This window comes from Notolepis coatsorum, assembly GCF_963971535.1.
Source record: "Notolepis coatsorum genome assembly, chromosome: 17".
Taxonomy (NCBI): domain Eukaryota; kingdom Metazoa; phylum Chordata; class Actinopteri; order Aulopiformes; family Paralepididae; genus Notolepis; species Notolepis coatsorum.
The window spans coordinates 106,296,393-106,303,892 of NC_140181.1; the positions used below are offsets into that span (position 1 = coordinate 106,296,393).

The following is a 7,500-nucleotide window of genomic DNA, read 5'->3' on the forward strand; positions in this document are numbered from 1 at the left end:
TATAGCATTTTGAAAAGCCCTCGTTTTCAAGGAAAATAAAAAGATTCCATGATAAAAGATGTTTACTGGAATATTCTAGAATACACAAAAACGTTGTCATTTTTCGGCCTATTTATGAATCCTTTTCAAATAAACGCTAGATTATCGATAGTATATGTGTACGTATGCACGCTGGGGCCACAAGCTGAAAATCGATTATCTGAGTTCCTCATCAGCGATCGCGCACACACACACACACACACACACACACACACACACACACACACACACACACACACACACACACACACACACACACACACACACACACATAGGGGACACGTTGATATCTCAGCGAATACAACTCTGATTATCCCAAGACTGGTCAAATAGATTCCTTACCTCAGATCAGATGTTCTCCAAAAAGATCATTCCAATTCCTGATCGCTATTCCAAAAATCGATCACTACTGTCTACTATCGATTGGCTACTGTGAATATATATTCCAGGCTGATTCCCGTCCCGCGAGGACTTCCATGTTCATCAGACGGCTTGCCAGCTCAGGGAGCCAGCTGGCCCCGCCTCTACATATCGACTGATCCCAGGTCAGTCTAAGCGACTGACGTGCAGTTTTCAGGGATAGACGATAGGGGGCGCTTTTTTCCCAATCTGAGCTGCTGATGGGGCTGGTGTACCAACGGGAGACTCGGTTGATGAAATATGAATTCAGATCGCTAATAAAACAATAAAACGATAATTGTCGTCGTGGGCATTCAGGCATTGGGCTGATAAAAGGTCATATGACGTGATGGGCACTGAAAGTGTTAATGTGTGCCGTCCCTGTTCAAATAAAGTCTAAACTGAAACGGAAGTCTTTCATGTTCACTAATATTTGTAGGACTGCCTCAGACCTGGGATCTGTGAAATGTTCTCTTTGAGTAGTAGACCGTGTACAGAGAGACTCAGAAGGAGCTTCTGTCACGGAAGTCCGTGAGTAATGTCCACAGTCACGATGGACTGTGTTGTGAAGTGACTGTGGCAGTAAGCGGTACTGCGAGTTAAACTCCCCTTAAAAAAAGACACATAGACACGTTACCAAGCAGTGAATTCACCTCTTGGTATAGCGGTCTGTGAGGTCTCCCGGGTTTCGAAACTCCCTAGGGGCATCGAAAAACGAACACAACGCAGAAGGTGACATATACGATCGGTCACACTTCTATCCCCCCAGGCCATCAGGAGCTTCTATCCCCCCAGGCCATCAGGAGCTTCTATCCCCCCAGGCCATCAGGAGCTTCTATCCCCCCAGGCCACCAGGAGCTTCTATCCCCCCAGGCCACAAGGAGCTTCTATCCCCCCAGGCCACCAGGAGCTTCTATCCCCCCAGGCCACCAGGAGCTTCTATCCCCCCAGGCCACAAGGAGCTTCTATCCCCCCAGGCCACCAGGAGCTTCTATCCCCCCAGGCCACCAGGAGCTTCTATCCCCCCAGGCCACCAGGAGCTTCTATCCCCCCAGGCCACAAGGAGCTTCTATCCCCCCAGGCCATCAGGAGCTTCTATCCCCCCAGGCCACCAGGAGCTTCTATCCCCCCAGGCCACAAGGAGCTTCTATCCCCCCAGGCCATCAGGAGCTTCTATCCCCCCAGGCCACCAGGAGCTTCTATCCCCCCAGGCCACCAGGAGCTTCTATCCCCCCAGGCCACCAGGAGCTTCTATCCCCCCAGGCCACCAGGAGCTTCTATCCCCAGGCCACAAGGAGCTTCTATCCCCCCAGGCCACCAGGAGCTTCTATCCCCATCAGGAGCTTCTATTCCCATCAGGAGCTTCTATCCCCACAAGGAGCTTCTATCCCCAGGCCACCAGGAGCTTCTATCCCCAGGCCACCAGGAGCTTCTATCCCCCCAGGCCACAAGGAGCTTCTATCCCCCCAGGCCACCAGGAGCTTCTATCCCCCCAGGCCACCAGGAGCTTCTATCCCCCCAGGCCATCAGGAGCTTCTATCCCCCCAGGCCACCAGGAGCTTCTATCCCCATCAGGAGCTTCTATCCCCCCAGGCCACCAGGAGCTTCTATCCCCCCAGGCCACCAGGAGCTTCTATCCCCATCAGGAGCTTCTATCCCCACCAGGAGCTTCTATCCCCAGGCCACCAGGAGCTTCTATCCCCCCAGGCCATCAGGAGCTTCTATCCCCCCAGGCCATCAGGAGCTTCTATCCCCATCAGGAGCTTCTATCCCCCCAGGCCACCAGGAGCTTCTATCCCCCCAGGCCACCAGGAGCTTCTATCCCCCCAGGCCACCAGGAGCTTCTATCCCCCCAGGCCACCAGGAGCTTCTATCCCCCCAGGCCACCAGGAGCTTCTATCCCCCCAGGCCACCAGGAGCTTCTATCCCCCCAGGCCACCAGGAGCTTCTATCCCCCCAGGCCACCAGGAGCTTCTATCCCCAGGCCACAAGGAGCTTCTATCCCCCCAGGCCACCAGGAGCTTCTATCCCCCCAGGCCACAAGGAGCTTCTATCCCCCCAGGCCACCAGGAGCTTCTATCCCCCCAGGCCACCAGGAGCTTCTATCCCCCCAGGCCACCAGGAGCTTCTATCCCCCCAGGCCACAAGGAGCTTCTATCCCCCCAGGCCATCAGGAGCTTCTATCCCCCCAGGCCACCAGGAGCTTCTATCCCCCCAGGCCACAAGGAGCTTCTATCCCCCCAGGCCATCAGGAGCTTCTATCCCCCCAGGCCACCAGGAGCTTCTATCCCCCCAGGCCACCAGGAGCTTCTATCCCCCCAGGCCACCAGGAGCTTCTATCCCCCCAGGCCACCAGGAGCTTCTATCCCCAGGCCACAAGGAGCTTCTATCCCCCCAGGCCACCAGGAGCTTCTATCCCCATCAGGAGCTTCTATTCCCATCAGGAGCTTCTATCCCCACAAGGAGCTTCTATCCCCAGGCCACCAGGAGCTTCTATCCCCAGGCCACCAGGAGCTTCTATCCCCCCAGGCCACAAGGAGCTTCTATCCCCCCAGGCCACCAGGAGCTTCTATCCCCCCAGGCCACCAGGAGCTTCTATCCCCCCAGGCCATCAGGAGCTTCTATCCCCCCAGGCCACCAGGAGCTTCTATCCCCATCAGGAGCTTCTATCCCCCCAGGCCACCAGGAGCTTCTATCCCCCCAGGCCACCAGGAGCTTCTATCCCCATCAGGAGCTTCTATCCCCACCAGGAGCTTCTATCCCCAGGCCACCAGGAGCTTCTATCCCCCCAGGCCATCAGGAGCTTCTATCCCCCCAGGCCATCAGGAGCTTCTATCCCCATCAGGAGCTTCTATCCCCCCAGGCCACCAGGAGCTTCTATCCCCCCAGGCCACCAGGAGCTTCTATCCCCCCAGGCCACCAGGAGCTTCTATCCCCCCAGGCCACCAGGAGCTTCTATCCCCCCAGGCCACCAGGAGCTTCTATCCCCCCAGGCCACCAGGAGCTTCTATCCCCCCAGGCCACCAGGAGCTTCTATCCCCCCAGGCCACAAGGAGCTTCTATCCCCCCAGGCCACCAGGAGCTTCTATCCCCAGGCCATCAGGAGCTTCTATCCCCATCAGGAGCTTCTATCCCCATCAGGAGCTTCTATCCCCACAAGGAGCTTCTATCCCCATCAGGAGCTTCTATCCCCATCAGGAGCTTCTATCCCCATCAGGAGCTTCTATCCCCATCAGGAGCTTCTATCCCCATCAGGAGCTTCTATCCCCACAAGAAGCTTCTATCCCCATCAGGAGCTTCTATCCCCATCAGGAGCTTCTATCCCCATCAGGAGCTTCTATCCCCATCAGGAGCTTCTATCCCCATCAGGAGCTTCTATCCCCATCAGGAGCTTCTATCCCCAGGGCCATCAGGATGCTCAACACATGCACACTCTCACTTTAAACACTCACCTTTAACATTCACTTTAAACACTTTAAACACTTTTTAACACTACACCATATTTTATCTATGTATTACTAAAAGATTTGCACTACATTTTTGCATTTTGTTTGCATTTTGTACTTTAGTTTGTATATTGTATATTTTGTATAGTGCTTGGTCTTTACTCTTTTGTCTTTACTGTATGAAGCACGCTCCCAGGTGGCTCATACAGAACCAAGCATTTCACTGTAATGTACATGTACCTTATACTCAGGGGTGTAAAGTACTTGAGTAAGTAATTGTACTTTGTTACAATACTTTAGTACAGTTTTGGGGGATTTGTACTTTACTCGAGTATTATTAGGTTTGTATACGTGTACTTTTACTCAATTACATTTCAGAGAAAAAAAACGTACTTTTTACTCCTTACATTTAAAATGCAGACCTACAAAGTACAAATCTCGCAGGTCCAACCATTTTAATTCATATATTTGTTTCTCTGGCCAAACTAACGTTAACGTTATTAACTTATTAATCCTGCGGCCGCACTTTATTTAAAAACAGCCAATCAAATCCCCATCAATGGAAAATGTACCCGCCCATACCCATGCTGATTGGTCCTTGTGCAAGACTACAAAGCAGGGATCTTTGATTAAACACCTGCTATCAGAAGAATAGACAGTCGGCGGCCGGGTAGCGCAGCGGACTAAGCGTCTGCCTACCACCGTGGAGACAGTGCGATCAAATCCAACTGCCAGCGGTACCTCCGGCTTGGTCGACCGTCCGTGCCCCGACACAATTGGCAGTGTCAGTGGGGTGGGAAGCCGGTGAGGGTGGGTCCAGGTCGTTGTAAACAGCGACTCCTACAGTTCGGTCGGGGCGCCTGCACAGCGAGGGAAGGATCTGGAGGGAGGTAGTGTGATCCGTCCACACGTTTCACTCTCCCAGTGAGAGTCCGCGCTGCCAGGCTGGCTGCACATGTGTCGGAGGAAAGCATGTGATAGTCTCCGGCCTCCCGGACCAACAGGTGCGCAACGACCAGGAAGGGGATTGGGAATTGGCTTAACGACTAACAGTGGGATGGGAGGGAAAAATCGGAAAAAGGAGGGGGGGGAAGATAATAAAAAAAAAAAGAAAGAAAAAAAGAAGAATAGAGTCAGAGTGACGAGCTACAGAAGACGGCCACAAACAATAGTACGAGGGATGAAGAGGACGAAACGGTCGGCGTGGACGGACAAGACGAGCACCCATGGCCCTACCTCCAAGAAAAGTTCTCTTTTAAAAAAAGTTTTTACTTTTACTTTTTAGTACTTAAGTACATTTAAAAGTAGAAACTTTTTGACTTTTTCTCAAGTGTGTTTTTAGCCAGATACTCTGACTTTTACTTGAGTACGATTTTGAGACGGTACCAAGTTTCAAGTTCAAGTTTCTTTAATAGTTGTCATACAGAAGTACAGAATACTTTCATACAAAATGCTTCTTACTGTTACGCTCCAGAGACTGTGCTAGACAAGATAGTATCAAATAACATAGTATAGCATGTAATTTAGAAGAAGAAAATGAGGTCACAGTGTTCGGTATAGACATATGTACAATGTTCTGAGTTACCATATAATATACAATACTATGCAGTGTACTAATGTACAGTACTATATAGTGCAAAGCAGAAATGGGATGAGGTACAATTTAGGTACAATTTACAGTAAGGTGTACGAGTTGTAGTGCAATCCTTCATCAATAAATATAAAGTGTGGGGAGTGGGTGCTACAGTGTGTTTGTTTAAAGTGGGTGTGTGCTATAAAGTGTGTGGAGTGGGTGCTACAGTGTGTTTGTTTAAAGTGAGTGTGTGCGTGTGGATGTGTGTGCTATGTGCGTTTGGTGGTTTGTTGTTGTGTAGTGTTCATTGTTCGTTTAGCAGCCTGATGGCCTGGGGATAGAAGCTTCTTCTGAGTCTTTCTGTGCTCGCCTTGAGACTCCGGTATCGCTTGCCTGACCGCAGCAGTTCAAAGAGGCAGTTGTTCGGGTGACTGGAGTCTTTAATGATTCTCTTAGCCTTGCCCTTGCAACGCTTGTTGTAAATGTTCTGGAGGGTGGGGAGCCCCCCTCCAATTGTGCGTTCGGCTGAACGTGTCACTCTTTGTAGTCTGCTTCGGTCTTGTGCAGTGCTATTCCCAAACCAGGAGGTGATGTTGCCGGTCAAGATGCTCTCTATTGTACATGAGTAGAAGTTCTTAAGGATCTTCTGACTGACTTGGAACTTCCTTAGGCGCCTGAGGAAGTAGAGGCGTTGTCGTGCCTTCTTCACAACACTGTCAATGTGTGTGGTCCATGTCAAGTCCTCGGATATGTAGGCTCCGAGGTACTTAAAGCTGTTGACTCTCTCAACCGGTGCCCCGTCGATGCTGAGGGGGCTGTAGTCCTTGACCCCCGACCTCCTGAAGTCCACAATCATCTCCTTTGTTTTGCTGACGTTCAGGGAGAGGCTGTTTTCCTGGCACCATCCCGCCAGGACCTTGACCTCTTCCAGGTAGGCCCTCTCGTCGTTGGCAGAGATCAGGCCCACCACCACTGTGTCGTCAGCAAATTTGATGATTGTATTGCTACTCCGCTGAGCCACACAGTCGTGTGTTTACAGGGAGTAGAGGAGGGGACTCAGAACACAGCCCTGGGGGGCCCCTATGTTGAGGGTGATGGATGAGGAGGTGCAGTTGCCTGCTCTCACCACCTGGGGTCTGCCAGTCAGGAAGTCCAAGACCCACTGGCAGAGGTCATAGTTCAAGCCCAGGTCCCTGAGCTTGGCTATGAGTATGGAGGGGACTATGGTATTGAATGCCGAGCTGTAGTCGATGAATAGCATTCTCACATAGTTCCCCTGCCTCTTGTCCAGGTGTGATGCTGCTGTGTGCAGCACATGGGCTATGGCGTCCTCCGTGGACCTGTTGGGGCGGTATGCAAATTGCAGGGGGTCCATGTTGATGGGGAGGGAGGAGCAGATGTAGCCCTTTACTAGCTTCTCAAAGCACTTCATGGCTATGGAGGTGAGAGCTACATGGCGGTAGTCGTTGAGGCAAGCAGGCTTGGATTTTTTGGGTACAGGGATAATAGTGGACTTCTTCAGGCAGGTGGGGATGACAGCCTGTTCTAAGGACAGGTTAAATATGTCAGTGAATACTGGGGCCAGTTGGTCGGCACAGACTTTTAGGACGCGGCCGGGGATGCCGTCCGGACCTGCTGCCTTCCTGATATTCACTTTTTTAAAGGTCCGCCTCACCTCATGCTCTGTTACCCTGAACACTGCGCCTCCATCAGCAGCCGACCCCCCCCCCCCCCCATTGCCGTGGCTTGTGAGCTGGTGTTGTTATTACCAGCATCAAACCTCGCATAGAAGGTATTGAGGTCATTTGCTAAGGAGATGTCACTGTTCAGTTTGAGGGAGGCGCCTTTGTAGTCTGTCATCGTTTTGAGCCCCTGCCACATAGCTCTAGAGTCAGCTTGTTCAAACTGGAGTTCAATTTTATCCCTGTAGCGCCGTTTGGCCTCTGACACTGTCCTCCTTACGTTGTATCGCGCCACCTTGTGGTCATTCATGTTGCCTGCCACTAGGCCGTCGTTGTATGCTTTGGTGCGCTCTCTCAGAGC

At 51.7% G+C, this 7,500-nt stretch overlaps 1 protein-coding gene across 1 annotated transcript in view; it reads right to left on the reverse strand.

Moving 5' to 3' along the window:
• The window catches only part of LOC311244211 (fibulin-2-like), a 92,428-nt gene that overhangs the window by 42,956 nt on the left and 41,972 nt on the right, over positions 1-7,500 (reverse strand).